Source organism: Vanessa atalanta, chromosome 6, assembly GCF_905147765.1.
Source record: "Vanessa atalanta chromosome 6, ilVanAtal1.2, whole genome shotgun sequence".
Taxonomy (NCBI): domain Eukaryota; kingdom Metazoa; phylum Arthropoda; class Insecta; order Lepidoptera; family Nymphalidae; genus Vanessa; species Vanessa atalanta.
This window is the reverse complement of record NC_061876.1, coordinates 13,131,949-13,149,811: the sequence shown is the minus strand read 5'-3', so window position 1 is coordinate 13,149,811 and position 17,863 is coordinate 13,131,949. Positions and strand designations below refer to the sequence as shown.

General features: G+C 32.3%; 1 protein-coding gene across 8 annotated transcripts in view; it reads left to right on the top strand.

Moving 5' to 3' along the window:
* The first annotated feature begins 8,563 nt into the window (after positions 1–8,563).
* The window catches only part of LOC125064465 (disintegrin and metalloproteinase domain-containing protein 22), a 494,578-nt gene continuing 485,278 nt past the window's right edge, over positions 8,564–17,863 (top strand). For all 8 annotated transcript variants that reach the window (XM_047671514.1, XM_047671508.1, XM_047671510.1 and 5 more), the window contains exon 1: positions 8,564–8,728. The gene's annotated coding sequence lies outside the window, so the exon portion shown is untranslated. The remainder of the gene's footprint in view (positions 8,729–17,863) is intronic.

Genomic DNA, 17,863 nt, shown 5'->3' with positions numbered 1-17,863 from the left:
AGATTTTTTGCAATACTGCGACATAAAACTCGCGGGTATATTTGAAACCGAACATGGTTGTATGTATGCATATATAGTAGTGAGCATTAAATTAAAGCCTTTAATCTATAAAAATGATATGAATCTAAATTGTAAACTTTGTTTCATTAATTAGTCCGGGTATAGTATAATAAGTAAAATATATCTTAATGCCACAGAAGTTAGTTTTTCACGGATTTCAATTTGGTATCTACTGATTAATTTGGCCTCGGGAACTTAGTATTCATATGTATGTATTAGTAATTCTTTCCTATATTTTTTTAAATTACAATAACATAATGTATTGTTTATCTACGGGGCATTTTATTGTTAGTAAAAGTTAAGAATACTACCGATTCTGAACAGAAACTAACCGGACAAGCAGCGCTAAAAAAATAAACTGGTTTTTTTGTTATGATCTTAATGATCTATAAGTGATTATTTTTTTAAGTATACTTTTAATATTTGAAGTGGTCGATTATATTCCATCTTATAATTTATACATTCCACTTCAAGGTCAAATAAATAATTCATTTTATTGACCTATTTGAATACTGTCCACCATGTTGAAAGTCTTTCCGTACCAACATTTCTATTTATTAGAGGTACATTTGTGAATATACAAACAGCGTTTATTTTATGTCAACAGCGGAAAACAGGTTGAAGAAGGACATAACTCCTACGTTTTAAGTAAGCTGTTGTGTGATGTGGTTTAAGAAAATGAAAACCTATCAAATTCATTACTTTTCTTCAAATGGATATGCTTAGTAATTCGAATACTAAATATATAATATATACTTTACAAACAGTAAGCATACAGCGATACAGCATTTATATTCCATAATATACCCACGATTGTTAAATCGGGGTATTCAAAAAAATCTCTTTATAATCCGATGGGATAGCTTATTCCCTGAAGTCTTGCAAAGTCTACTCGACGTATAAGTACTAACGAAATGCTACAACGTTAGCGCGATCTAAATTCCTACAGCGCCATCTATCCTTGAACTTAAGAACTTATTCGGCTGGTCATGTAACATTGACAATTCAAAGACATAATTTATCAATAAATAACCTACTTTTAATATATTTTTGAATGTATGTTAACTGCATTGTTTCTTCACATTTATAAATGGCTTATGAGTTGTTTTAAAACAAACAAGTTGATAATTCATAGACAATCAAATGTCATAGGTTATATAACTGTGCGATTTATAAAAACGGGAGAGTGTTCAAAGAACACGTTTAAATTAGAATTAATTTTCTTTTAAACCACTCTGAAAATTTGATTAGTCGCACACATAATTTTTAGATCTGAATATAATATATAAACACAGCTTGCTCGAATATCGCAATAATATTGTGTTAAATAAAAAATATATATCAAGTTTAAATATGGTTTCACAGAGTTGTATTTTTGTGTTTGCAATCATACAGACGACACGACATTTGTCAGTCATACACCCGAGACTAGGGCCGGATCATCCATTAGACAGTGTAGGCAACTGTCCGCCTGAGGGCCTTCAGCCGATGTGGGGCCTAAAAACAAGATTTTAAAATTAATTGTTTGTAAAAAGCCAATTTTTATATGAATAGAATGATGAAATATATTCGTTATATACTAGAAAACATCGATGTGCACTGCCTAGAGACCACCTGTTTAGTCCTTTCCTTGATCTAATTTATATAGAACTTTGTATTATTGTTACAGGTTGTACATAGGTCAACATTATATGAATGTGTTGCATATTTTTGCTCATAAATATAAATAGCGACATCATAGGTAATGTCTTTTATAGATATTTTAGTGAAGACACTTATAAGAAAAAAGGTAACTGTAACGAAAATTGTAGTTTAGTTAAATTATCATAAAGTATTAATTCTTAATAAAATAAATTAAATATTTATTTTAAACGTCGTAAGTTCATAATCGATTTTGAATATTGAACCAAAATCAAAAATGTCTCTACCACACTGTACTATGTTCTCGTAGTTCGAGTAGATTATATGTAATTATGGTAATTCGCTTATTCATTTCATATTTATTTTTCTTATTCATTTCATATTCGCTTATTCATTTCATTTTCATATAACATTATACTCAAATATACCATCGAGAAATTTTAAGAAAAATAATATTCCTGCATAGGTTCCACCTATTATGTTTGTTATCTAAAGATCAGAAGAAAAACTACGTCCCATCCTCAAGTTACCAGCCTTTTATTGTCGCTCAAAGATGAAAACCACAAGACGTCATAAGCTTACCAGTCGAGTTGATAGATGGCGTTATAATCGCTCACAATCATTTAGGATATTAAAGTTTTTTAGAAATATTCTAAAATAGAGTAAATTTAAGGTTAGATATTTTAAACTATAATTAATCAAAGTAGGTTAATTATTGAACTAATTAATATTGTGACGTAATCAAGTTTACGTCAATAGATTTCTATGTTAATGCTACATTGTGAAGTTGACACGAAAACACTAATTATGGCAAAGTAAACAATGCAATACAGAATTGGTTTACAACTAATAATAATTTGATTTAAGTAAAAAAGTGAAAGTCTGGGTTGTGTTTATTTTATTTTTGTTTTTTATTGATAATAGTAACAATGCCCCTTTTGAGGTATATGCCTAAAGCTAGTTCTAGGAGTGGGGATAACAATAACTTTTCACATCACTAGGCAGCCCGTAAACCATTGCGTTACCGAATGCAATACAAATAAAATTAATCGCCTCATGTTAGACAAGAGATTTTACTGTAAATAATAATACCACAGTATTTTTAGGAATAACTTTAGATTCACAAGTCCAATACAATTCTCATCTATCATCCCATACGGGTAGACTCAGTTTAGCAGCATACGCGGAGAGGAAAGTTAGACAACTGACTTTGATTCTGCTCGATCGGTTTGTTTTAGGTATTTTCATTGTAACATCTCTGATATAAGCTGTATTAGTTCCTCAACGACTTAAGTTAGTTAAAAGTTATTTTTAATCATAGTACCAGGAATGTTTTTAGTACTGTAGGAATACTTACGATAGCATCAGAATATATCTCCATCAATATTATCTATATCCATAACTAAATCTATTATTTCCATAAAACAGTGACAAAAATTGTATTTATATACGTAAAGTACAGACAAACTTGAAAAACCAAATTTATGATTTCACAAAATTAATACATCCTTTTAGGGATTCGATACTCCATGGAGCATTTATTTTATTTAAAAGGTACATCAACATCACACATATTCAGCACTTATAAATAACAGATAAAACAAGAGAAATTAGGACCTGATATGAGTGACAATTACAGATGTACACAACATTCACACAAAGAAAAAAATAAAACTTATTGTCTACCTGTTGAATTTAAGCAATAATTTAAAAAAAAAAAAACAAAAATATATTAAAGAAAAATCATAAGACCTAATATACAAAACTAATATATAAAACCACAAATAAAAAACCACAAATGAAAAATTAAACAATTATATCGTAGTGACAGTACAGTGATAAAATGTGACTACAGACGAAATTTTTTATTGATAGATTTTATTCTTAAATCTGGGAAAGGCATCAGAAAATATGTCAAGATGCGGGATCTTAGAACATAGTTGGTTGTACTCAGAGCAAAGTCTATTCATAGGACAATGTTTGCCGACATTGGTGCGAGAGACCGTTGTATGAAATATTTTATAAATGGGCTTTCTAGGAGGTCTAACGGGTACTGAGATGTTAATATACGACAGAAGGTGCTCACTTTTGACTACCCCGTTAATAATTTTATATAAAAATATCAGGTCATGCATTTGCCGACGTATAGACAAGGTTTCCATTTTAAAGAAATTTAAACGCGTGTCATATGGTGTTCTATGTGATAATCCACTACAATTAAAAGCAAGAGATCTGGTAAATGCGCGTTGTAAGTTTTCTATTCTCTGTGAATGAACTGTATACGTGGGGTTCCATACTTGGGACGCATATTCAAGAAGACTTCGTACAAGAGCATTATATAGGGAAATCTTGGTGTTACTGTTAAAAGTTTTTGTGTTTCTCTTTATGAAACCGATCATTTGTGATGCCTCCTTGACTATGGTTTCAATATGAGGAACAAATGTGAGTTTTTTGTCGATTATAACCCCGAGATCACGAACGTCATCAACTTGTTCAACCGATTCTCCATTAATTGTGTATTCAGCTGGACAAGCGTTTATTTTCATTTTGGTAAAACGAATGTGGTAACATTTTTTTTGGGTTTAATTTCATATTATTGAGTGCACACCAGTGTTGAATACCATTCAAATCTTTTTGGATTAATTGTACGTCACAGCAAGATTTAACTGTCTGATATATTTTAAGATCATCAGCAAAGAGGGAATATTTGCTATGACGTATGTATTGAGTGATATCATTGATGTACACTAAAAACAACAACATTTGGACTTAAATACTGTCAGGAGTGCGTCGCTGGAGACTTGGGTCAACAGTTTGCAGCAGAGACTAGCCATCTACATAGTGTGAGGATCTTGTACCCTGCGACCGCCATAGCGCCTTTGGACATTCTCGTTGATATGGACGCAAGAGTCTGTCAGCGGACAGCGGATTCGCATCCTCACTTAGAACGGCAAAAGTGTGGGCTAAATTTTGAAGAGGCGAAGCAATCGAAAGTTCTATTAAGGTGACTTACCGTCTCCGCGAGGAACCGTATGCGGGCGTATGGTCGTAGTTATCACACCGGCCTTGAAACCTGGATAGCGAGTGGAGAGCGAAATGGAAAGCGAGTCATCTTTATTATTCTTTTGGAGAATACCTGTGTAGGATCGGATACGTAGCGATGTCGGTGTGTCACCACTGCGGCGCGGACCGGGACACTGCCCAGCATACGCTGAAGGCATGCCCCGCGTGTAACGCGGAGAGACTGATCGTACCCAACGAGCTTGGGCAAGATCTCTCCCAGCGGAATTGGCGTAAAGAGCCGTAGAGGCCTTTACGCCAATAATTTATTTTATATATTATATTTTTTTATTAAATTCAATTAGATCAATTCGTCCGTACTGTGTTATAAATGCATCATACAACATGCTTCCCACAATTTTACATGCATTTATTTAAATATAATTATTATCATAATATTTCTAAATAAAATGATCAATTAATTCTATGTGGAATTCAGCTTAAGCTAAAGTTCTGTTTATTTTTCTATCTTTTATTTTAAAGATATACATTTGTGTTTACTATGATGTCTGTAAAGTCAAAGTCAAAGTCAAAAATCTTTATTCAATATAGAAGTGTTTGCACCTGTAAAAACAGGTTATTGCTGTTACTGATTTGTGTGTAAAAATTTTAGAGATCAAAAAAGCTTTCGTGTTGTGTATTCTTTTGCCTCCGTCATAATTTAAACAGTTTAGGTACGCCTCAAAAGCGCTTTTACAGACATTTCTAACTCTGACTACGTCGGCATGTCAAGCTTCATCGCAAGAGATATGCAATATATTAAAATAGCATATAACCTTTACTTATATACTATTAGCGACCCGCTCCGTGCAACAGTGAGTGCAATGCTGATACTAAATATACTACAGAATGTCTTACATACTTCACAGCTTTTTTGTCATAAGACAATACAAACTGCTATGTCCCTGCGTTTGATATCTGTAATATTTACGAAAATATTTATTTAAATTACATGCTGTACAAGGCCTTATTGATCTATATTAAATGCACAATGTATTTAATGTTCTTATTAGGATAAGTATTAATGCTGTATTGCTTAAAATCGCTTCGAAAATAAGCCATTATTTCTCGTAAAAAGTAAAGGATAAAAAAAGGTTAATGACGCTGGACTTTTTTGAAAACCTTTTTAAGTTGTACAATACTGTAGTACATTATTTTGATCTATCTGTTAGAGTTCAGCCAGCGTTTGAAATGTAAGCGCAAAAAATATTTTTATTTACGACATCACTTTAGAAATCTCTAAATTTACCAGTGTTTCTCTTCTATATTCTGCATGTATTATATATTTAATCTTTCCTTTTGAATAAATCTATCTATTAAAAAAACCGCATCAAAATCCGTTGTATAATTTTAAAGATCAAAGCACAAGCAGCACAAAGGGACAGGCAGCGGTAAGCGAGTTTGTTTTTTTATACGTTAAACCGGATATAACAAATAAAAATCTTTATAATATAACTATGATAAGACAATTTTCAATGAAATTCTGCCACATGTGACATTATTTTTTTATGATATAGATAGGCGGACAAGCAAATGGGCCACCTGGTGGTAAGTGACCACCACCGCCCATAGAAAAATATTTACCTTTTCTTACATCGCCAATGCACAACCTTAGGAACTAAGATGTTATGTCCCTTGTGCCTGTTGTTACTCTGGCTCACTCACCCTTCAGACCGGAACACAACAATACTAAGTATTGCTGTATGGCGCAAGAATATCTGATGAGTGATTTGACTGTTCATCCTACACAGGCATGTCTGTGTAGGATGAACAGTACTGCACAAAGCCTTTCTACCAAGGAAAGCTTGCTATTTAGTTTCCGATTAGTTAGGATCCTTTTCTAGAATGTATGCAGTTATTAAATATTAATAATATTTGATTTAAAATTTAATTGTTAGTATAAATATTAGTATTTTTATTTATAATAATTTGGCACACGGTTATGTAACCTAACAAACTACTCGTCAATATATTGAGGTTGGCTTGTAGAGAAATCATTAGCATCAACCCCGCCGTCTGTGTGATTTAATTTAACAAATAAATTAGGTATAGGTAGGTAAATAAACAAATTAGCGAAGAGTTTTTTTGTAAATCCATGGCGTTTTTATCAGCTAAACTAATAGAACGTAATATAACAATATTCCTAATTTTATTATTTCGTTTACCTTAAGGTCGACTGGACCTAATTGCTTTATCTGTAGTTAGGCCGACTCTTGTTTATTCTTACATGTATTTGGTGTCTAAGACCACGGGTGTACAATAATTAATATATTTATAATATTTTATTTGTTCTACTAAGAGTTTATTAGTGTGAATATATGTTTGAGATACGCTGAACACATTCTCTTAATGCTTGTAAATCTTCTACTAGTGGGCAAATCTTCTATTACGTTGACTTGGTTCACGTGGTTTGTTGACTGCATGGTGGGTATACGCGAGAGGATTTCATCCGTCGCGTGCAGGTTTCATTAGAAAGAAAGAGAAAGAAAACGAGAGCAAGTGAAAACTAAGTGGTGCTTGACTGGATTTAAATCTGAAATCTTCGTTTCCCAGTTTAAAGATCTTAATTTTTAAAAATACAATACTTAGTCTCTTACTCGAGAACAATGTGGGAATTTAAATTCTAGGCTTAGCATTCATCATCCACTCTGTCCAAGCCGTTAAATGCAATAAATTACCGATATTTACAAACATATATGACGTGTTTTACTCTAGTTTATTTAAATTAAATAGTTACATAACTAAAATTTTCTACGCTTTGCTAAACCAATCAAAACTTTTAGATCGGATTTTCCTTATTAGGTGTGTTTGTGAATGTAACATTTTAACAAACTTTTAAACGGGCAAACTAAAACTCCGTAATAAGCCTTTTAATAATCTGTTATGTGGAACTCCCCGTAGATGTCGTAATACACAACTACCTAGGACCACCGACATTATAGATATTTATAGTATATTATAAAATAAATGCAAGTGTACTTAATAAATATACATATGTAATATTATGTAGCTTAACAAATACTTATGTAGCACAGTAACTGAATCACGTAGCACTCGCGTAGCATCACAAATGCTCGCCTACGCAGACGTAGCACATTGCATTCACATGTCCATGCAAAAAGATCTACGTAGCTGTAAAACAAAAAGAAGGTTTTATTCAGTCATTCAAACAGTAGAGAGCTTCTAGAAAAGAAAAAAAAGAACTTGAAATCTCAATATCATTCATAATTAACGTGCATAGCGTGCTTAAAACGCTGCATGAATAATTACGGTATAGTTCAGTTCTAGGTAATCTGTCAAGGTTTTTCAAAACCAGGTACAGGTTTTACAGGGCAATTGCTCGGGTGTTTTCGCGAGTGGTCGGGTGGCTTCGGTCGCTGGGGTGCGTTGCCATGCCGACGAGCACGCGGCTCGCGCCTCGGCCGCCGAAAATAAACACGAGGGATAACGAGGCCTCCGGGCCTCACGTGACATTTTCAGTTTTTTTTATTTTACTCGTTCAGACTTTTATTTCTCATTTATGTTTTCAATGTCGGTGCTTTTATGACATTCTACATTTGTTAGGTTACTTACGATTAGTCGAAAATAAGTTTTGAACTTTTGTTGTGACGAATGAATATTATTAGTTGGTTAGCGTTCAGCAAAAAGGTTTCAAAGGTTCTGAAAGTTGGAACAGCTCTGTTTGCTCGGTGGCAGGGCCGGCGGGCCGGCGGGCCGGAGGGCGGGCGGTGTGCGGGACGCGCGGGGTGTGGGTGCCGGCGGGGCGTGCGGTGCGCGCGCATCGTTCGCGCGTCAGTCGCTGGGCGGCGCGGGCCGGCGCACGGTCGATAGCTGCCGGGCACGGGCACGGCCATGATGCGCGACGCGTGCACGCGCAAGCGGCCTCGACGTGCTGCTGTGTGAGTGTTGTGTTGTTGTGTGGACGCGTGAACGCCTCGCCCCTTGCGGTCGGCGCCTTGTGCTTTCGGTCAGTATGAACATGTGTTTTAGGTGCCATCCAGCATCACTAATCAATCGACACTCAGCGGCGCTGATTACGTATGACTGTGACAATCGCAGGTACAGCAGGTTGATGTTTGGAAAAACCAAAGTAACAGCCGTGGCCTATTTTTCATTAGTTAGTTTTTTTTATTAAATATTTATCTATATATATTTGTGATAAATCTTTCGAGATGAATTACCCGTGAATAAAAATTATAGTAATACAAATTGTAGGCGGAAAGCGTTCAGGTAGTCACGCGGCCTAGGGCTACAAATTACAATTTACCTAAATCCACATGGGTCATACTTAATGACGACCGAGAAACTGACGCCACTAAAATATTGCGACGTCACCACTATTTCAATTACAAGATAGTTTGAATTTTAACGAAGCTGCAGCGGGATTTTAACTCTGAAGTTAAAATGATGAAGTTGTTTCAGTCATAGTAAGAAATGGGGTCAATGACATATCCGCTGTACGTCCCTACTGTTCTCATCATGGTATGAAATGTTTTTTATTTTGTTTATACAATACGGTGAATACATACGTAAATAATTATATTAAGCAACAATGATTATATCTTTCTAAAATTGCTCTATTTTCCATGAAAAATTTTACCTTTTTTTTATTTATAATGATGCCGTAATTAGAGTTAGAACCTGATTTTGTTGCGATTTATAATAAAAACATCAAGAAACATGTTAATATATTTAAATGACATAATTTGAAACATTTTTAGCCTCGATACTGAAAACATTGCACATAATATTTTATATTAAATAAAAAAACAACTTTATCTAAGTAATATACCTATAATATACCTTTAACGTGTTTCACTATACAGCGTGACTTTACATCGTGACACGTGACGTTTCAATTTATTCACATATTGGAACACGGGCAGTATTGCTTTTTAACGTTGTTTAATATTCGTCCAAAGTATAAATTCTACTAGGTAAAGAGTACAGTTTAAATATAAAGGTTAATTTATATGTACAAGAAAAAAATTAAGGACAGATTAAAAATATGATAAATTTTTCTGAAATGAGTACAATTAAGACTAGTAAAATAATTAATATACATCTAGAAATAAATGAACATCGGAAATTATATGCATTATTTTTTTCTGTATTTATTCTGAAAGGAAGGAAATGATAATTATAGGTATTATTTAAATTTTACTAGCCCATACATATCTACTTCAAAAAAGGTTTAATTTCACACACGCTACCAGTATTTATAATTTATTGGTAAGTCATTTTCGTCATCTCATTAATTTCTAAGAAAAATAATGTTATTTCAAATATAGAATTCTCGTTAATATCTCTTATAATTTAAAAGGAACGGTTGAATTTATTAAGTCGGTATATGTTTTTCGCATTTTAAGCATATATACATATATATTTAAAATAAGGTATTATTCACAACGTAGTCATGAAATATTCCGATAGATGTCGCATGTCGCGGCGTAAGCGAGGTTATCTTAAGTGATAAAAATTTGACATACCATTTGCATATCTGGCTTCGGTTCAATTTAAAAAAGTTTCAACATAAATATGTATTTGAAATCGAACAGAAATACATACATTTTAAGTATTCTTGACTTAAAAAGAGAGTTCATTATTTGAAATTGGTACAGAAAAACGAGGTTACTAAATCGAGATTGTTTTTTTTTTTTAATTTATATTCAGCCTTTGTTTTGGCATAAGAATAAAAAAATGGAAAAAGATATGCATATTTAATATAGAACATCAAAATTGAATCAGTAAAAATCTCTTATTTAAAAAAAAACGAGAAATCAATATAGCTTGACACTAATTTATTCCAATATATAAGTATAAATCATTGTAGTTGTTACAGTGACTTACATATCCATTAAACATATATACTTGCAGTTGCGAACTTTTCCGTACACACTTTGGAGATCCACGAATTTCCCCTACAAAGTTTTCGTATGTCTGTTTAGTTTCGCCAGCGTTCGCATAAAGAGCGTACTGACTATTACCTCTTTGAAGTTGAGATACTCGTAAAAAATATTTATTACCTACGAAGGTTAAAAGTTACGTATTAATATACTGATTATTAAACATGCCGAAAAGGTTTTATTTGTAACAAACCTGATAAAGCTATAGATACCATACGAAAACCATAGGTATATCTAACATGAGTAAATTTCTCAACAATTGATTAATTATTTTTGCTTTTGATTACAGTTCATTGTAAAGGGAATAAGTTACGAGTGTATCACGATACAACGCTCAGAAGCGAAGCAATAAACGTCAGGCAATCTGGCAAATTCTACTCGTATATTAATGTATAGTTAATGTGATGCACTTGGTTATGTACTCCTATGTATTAAACAGGCATATATAATTGTACGGTAAAGTATGATCCAAATTTAACGCGAGGAAATTGCAAGTATATTAATATAATCATACGTCTGGTATGACCGGCTGAGCTCTACATATCTACTATATACGATGAAGATGATTAATTTATGTAGTTTATCTTTATATATTAATTTATAATTACGTACATCTACATATGTATGGACGCCAAGCATAAGTGTCAGCTTTTACGTCGGCACCCTTTTTTCTTAATAATATTTATTTTTTCATTGGTAATTTATTTATAACGTTATAATTACTTTTTGCACAATTATAAATAGTTTTACACACTATATTTAAGTATTTATATAACTCAACCAAAGAAGTTTGATTTGTTAAAATCAAATATTAAATTATTTTTACACCTATAATTTTAATGTTATGGAATTATCAGTTCACGTCCAATCACTGCATGTTCCCATAAATAATTGCCATTTTACAATTTAAATTTTATTTTTTAGATAAGTTATACATAAACCATTTATTTTCCCCAAAGTCTATCTTTAATTTATGAACCAAATGTAATTAAATATTCATCTGTGCCGTTACCATACTCCGTACATTGAATAACTATACTAATTAGGGTAGGGCTTTGTGCAAGCCCGTTTGGGTAGGTACCACCCACTCATCAGATATTCTACCGCGAACCAGCAGTACTTAGTATTGTTGTGTTCCGGTTTGAAAGGTGAGTGAGCCAGTGTAACTAGGCACAAGGGACAAAACATCTCAGTTCCCAAGGTAGTCGGCGATGTAAGGAATGGTTAATATTACTAACAGCGCCATTGTCTATGGGCAGTGGTGACCTCTTACTATTATGTGGCCCTTATGTTCTTCCGCTAACCTATGCTATTAAAAAAAAAGAAAACTAAATATGTGGGAGTGTAGGATTTCCCCTTTAAAGGAGCGACTCGGATGATAAATAAAATATAATTCAACGATTATTATTTTTTATGATGTTTTCGTACGAACACAAAAAAATATAATTATATCAAGCCATTACTGGCCGGTGCCTCTTTTATAGTAAATGTCAAATGACATACTATTTATAAAGGATTGATTTTAGTCAACAATAGTCAATTAACAATCTAACTATCAATATCGTCTAATTTTAAAAACCCTTCCAGTTGGTATTTTCGTGAGAATCAAACACGTGGTATAAACATACCTCACTGATCACTTCCACAGATTATATAAACTGCTTACTGAAAAAAATCCGTAATCGAATGACGTTGCACTCTTCAGCCAACACGAGGCCCCTATGATTGAAACGTAGTATAAAACCCCGTTTCCGTTATTGAGATGCTATAAAATGAACCAAACATGTATTTTCTAAACCGTATTCTTGAATGGAGATGCAGATTCACAATCAGTTCGTCGTAAAATGTATCCCTTACGAATACAACAATAAAAGCGCTTGTAAAATATATTTTGTCGGTACTCGTTATTTGATAAGCCGCTTTACAGTGCTTTAAGCCGATCAATGCTTGTTAACGATTCAAATTATAATAACTAAAAAGATATATATCATTTTTGTACGCAATATAAATAATTATTCATTGGTTTTGTAAGAATTTAGTATTCAATTCTTGGTAATTTCGTATCTGTAAGGAAATACCGAATTCTACGAGATTTTTATGTAACTGAAAACGTTTATCAACTTTTTTATCAATTGATCGTTTATATAAAATAAACAAACACACAATGCTGTTTTCATAAATGCTGATCGATGTAATTGAAAATACATGACGAAATATACTTATCTTTGATTAAATAACTAAAAGTACAGGCCGGACCGTAAGTTTAGAGGCCCTGGGCTAACACTACTTAGGGGCCACCTAAGAAATATCTGAACGTAGACTTGAATTAAATTAATTGAATGGATTAATAGCGATTTAACAATACGATCTGTTTAACTTAATAAAGTTATGGATTCTTTCGCATTATCCTCTATTTTTGCCTTTTTTTACAAAAAGCCATATAGTCGATCCGGCCCAGTAAAAGTATATTAATCAATTTAATATCATATACATTACGGGGCATATTTCTATACTTACGCTATTAAAAAGATAGATTGTTTCTCAACGAAGGCCAATGCAAATTAGCTGAAGTTATAATGTTAAAGAATATTTATTATGTCGGGAAAAATCGCGACGACTGAGAACTTCCACGGAGAGTGTTGAGTAAATTGATAAAGTTACATGAAAATAATACAAGGTACCTTGTTATTCCTATTCTATAAGAGTTTAAAAAAAAAACCGGGCCCAGTAACTAGTATGTTAAAACTCACCGTCGTGTTGTATGGCTGTGCGCTATTCTTAGGAACTATTGTTTCGATTCTCGTACAGTTTTAATCAATATACAAATTTCTTCAAATGGAAGCTTTAGGTATATTATTTATGAATGAATTAAATTACCTAAAGTTAGAATACGATAAATATATCATTATGTCCGAAAAAACCATGTCTCCGAAGAGCTGAATTAATCTTAACTGTTCTAACTAAAGCGTCTTTACTACCCGTGGGTAAGTAAGTAAAATGTCTGTTTATCTCTATTTATTTATAAATTAAAATAATATTAGGTATTATTATACACAAACTCACAAACTGTTTTAATTATTTTTTTATGTTAAATAATCTGGGCTATGTTCACGATCTCGTTAACTTAAACTAGAGTGGTCATTAGCTCATAATGTAGTCTACAGTTTAAGGCGCGATAATCTGAGGTCCCGATAAACAAATTAGCGCAGCATTATAAGGTATGGTTACACTCATTACGGCATAGTTCACCTGTTTTATGAGCCCCTGGTGTTGCGATACAGAATAATTAAATTGTTAAACATATCTAATATAGGGTGCACATATATTAAGATGTAGTTTATTATGCCAAAGTGGTTGAATATATACTAATTATTTTATTTTATGTCAAATATCATATATATGGTAGGGGGACTGGTGAATGGCCATATGAGGGTAAGTGGTCACCACTGCCTTAAACATTAGTACTCTGAGAATTATTTATAGTTTATCATAATATCAACTAGCGACCCGCCCTGGCTTCGTACGGTTGCAATGCTGATACTAAATATACCGCTATGTTTTAAATCTTTAATATCTACGAAAATATTCATTTAAATTATATGCTGTAAAGGGCCATATTGAGTTATATTATATGCACAATAAGGTATTTAATTGGATAAGGGTTAATTCTGTATTATGTGGTATTTTTTGAAGACCTTTATAAGGTGTACAATACAGGAGTACATTATTTTAATCTATCCTGTAGGATTCAGCCAACATTTTCAATGTAAGCGCAAAAATATGTTTATTTACGACATCACTTTAGAAATCTCCAAAATAATCAGCTTTCTCTACTATATTGTGCACGTGCTATACATATAAACCTTTCTCTTGAATCAATCTATCTATTAAATAAACCGCATCAAAATCCGTTGTAATTTTAAAGATGTAAGCATACAGTGGGACAGATAGCGGTAAGTGAATTTGTTTTATACTGTGTAATTATGGGCCACCAACCTTGGAAACTGAGATGTTACAAATACAGCTGATTACAAATTTTCAACTGAAAACAAAGAAGCAAGTTTATATTGTATGTTGTATCCGATATTTTGAATAGTTTCGTGTAAATATCAACTTTTAGGCTTGACTTTTGCTGACATCTTTAAAATTCGTTATATTTTGGCCAAATTAAAAATAAACTTAACGAATTATACACCAAAAACGTTCTATTAATCACTCCGTCCACAGTTTAATCAGAAAACCATATGAAAATCCGTTCAAAAGTTTTTGAATATATCGCACTCTAACAGAAAGACGGACTAGCAATGTTTAAACGTTGTCACATTTATATATGTGTATAAACTAACTACAATGTTCTTGTTTTAAAAATAAATAATTGGGAAGTATATACAGAAAGGTTATATTTATCAAAGGATAAATTCATTAGACGGCCAATTCCTGTTTTTGATTGGCAAATAGTCAGCAATAAGTCGTTTAATTACTGCGTTGTGACTGCGAAATCTTGTTAGTGTTCCCATATCCTCAGAAATATAACTGTAGATTGAAAAGAGATGACTATTTTAATTGGAAAATAAATAGAAATACACAGACTTTATTGGAATGTTTTATAACATTTTTAGTTTAAAAAATGTAGAAGAATAATCACAACGAGATTGGTTCTTTTTAATCTTAAATACACCACTGCAGCAAGTTTTGCTGTTTAGAAATGCGTGCGATGTTACTCAATAATTAAATGTAAAAACCGAGCAAAACGGATTGATAACATATGTATATTGTTAAAGAATTATCTTGTGTATTTAAATATTATTTCATAGGATTTAAATTCTTCTTTTAATTTATCTTTAAAATTATCATTTACTCACCGTAAATGATAATTTAATTTTATGAATCCAAATGTTTATTTGTTTTATGTTCTAAATTTTATTTTTTCCTTAAAATTGTAATTTAATTTATTTGTACAATTGAAATAGAATATTAAAAACGTTTTTAATTAAAGGAGCTTTAGAGCGATTGAAGCAGAATAAAAATTCATACATTCCTGTTTTATCTAACCGATTTAAATCATGAGATTTATTTTGTATTTTTTTAAATTTAGAACGTTATAAGGAATTAAATAACAATTTTGTCAAAATAACAATTATTTGAAAGCAATTAAAATAACAAAAAGGTTAAATATCATATTTTATGAAAAAAAATTGAACCTACTCAATTTTTTTTACAAAGACAAAATATAGAGCAGAAAAGTTTTTGCCAAATTTCCCGTAGTAAATTATAATAATGCTATTTATGAGAAGTGATATTGAATACAAACTATTCAAATGTTCAAATGAAAATCAAAAGTTATTAAAGTCGATTTCAAGCAAAAGTGTCACGTTATGAAATACAGCCAGATATTTTAAAATCAAATAATGTTGCAAGGTTGGAGCGAAACGAGTATGGAGGCTGAATGCGGCGTACTGTGCTATTTCTGAGCGTGACGTCAGCAACCCTGCAGTGTTGCAAGTTTTTATACTCGCTTTGACCCCCTTTCGTTAGGTTCCGCGGGCTGAACTTGTTTACTAAAAGCCTAACCTGATAAAGCGTATTTACTGTTATGATTTTTCCTCTGGATTTATAAAGTCAAATCGACCTATTCTGAGTGTGTTTAAAAAGTTATAAAAATTTAATGGCGGGAAATTATGTGTGAATAAATATTTTAGTTCAGTGTATATACGTAAAAAAATGTATATCGTTTTTTTTTAAGTAAGTAAAGTTATAATGTAGGTAGTCTTTTGTCCTTTTACTGTTATTAAATTAAAACGTCTTAAGCAGTGATTCGATTAAATTATTCAAATTGAGAATAAAAGTTTAAGGACAAGACAGAGAAGAAAGATATGACATAGGGAGGGAGAGAGAAAGAGAACTATATATTTAAGAAGTTTCGCTTAAATTAACAGTTTCTTAAATTGATATCCCTCGAGTATATGTTAATTTTAACTTATAAGGAGTCGAAATAAGTCATGTACACTTTCGACGCATTTCGAATCGTCTGCCCGTGACCCGGCGTCCATTTCCGGAGTAACATCGTGTAAAACATTGCCTCGATGCCGATCTAATTCTGTAAAGATTCGTTTTTTAATTATATGAAGGGCGTTTCTTAATCAACGTGTTCATTAACTGCATATTTAACGGTTCCTCATTTATTTTCATCGATGAATTTAAAGAATTTACAGAAAGGTATAGAAATATAATCAATTTTCAATTGTACGCCGAGATTTTTTTTTTATTTAATATAATTAGGAGAAATGGAAATTGGGCCACCGGTAAGTGGTCACCACTGTACAAAGACATTGGTACTAAGAAATATTAATTACTATTTATAAAAATTATGGAGACTAATCTTATTTTCCTTGTGTCTGTGATTAGTGAGTGGTATCTGCCTAAATGGGCTTGCACTTGCAAAATATCGTTGATGCACCAAAGGGATTCAATATAATTATTTCTAAATAAGCAAACGTGATGAAATTATTTGCACATTGAAACTATTTTAACTTTCATACAAAAATCAGTGGAATGATACTTTATTGCTTTTTATTGTTCATTTAAGTTAAATTCTGATGATGTTCTCCTGTCTAATGTCGGCTATGGCGGCTATGAGTTCTCAAGGGAGATTAGCCAAATGCGCAGAGCATATTATAGTGCACTGGTGTTTGCGCAAACACATGTATGCTCTCTATGTCCTCACTCTCATAATCCGATGGGACAACAAATCCGACGCGACCGGAATGAGTTCAGGCGCCGGACCATCGGTTTTACGAGCTTTTCGAGGCAATACTATCAACTTCCAGATTCCCAGCTGAGAATACGTTGGAAGACCTGAATATTTTTTTACTGGCTCGAACCGGGGTTTGAACTCAGTATTATTTGACTTGCGGTATTATAGCTACTAAACCAACGAGGCGGTTAATTGAGTTCTATAGAAATCTCATCCGAGATGTTTTGCATTTAAGCAAATTCGACTGAGCGACAGATTTAGTGAGAATTATTTTTTATTTATTATTTACATATCAGACCTGTTTTTAAAGATATTAAACAAAAAAAAAAATTGTGTAATATTATAAAGAAAATATTATTTCACAAAGAGATTTCTTCTAGTTTCTTGAGTGTGAGTGTGTTCGAATGTGAATAAATTTAAATATTAAAATGAAAAAATATTA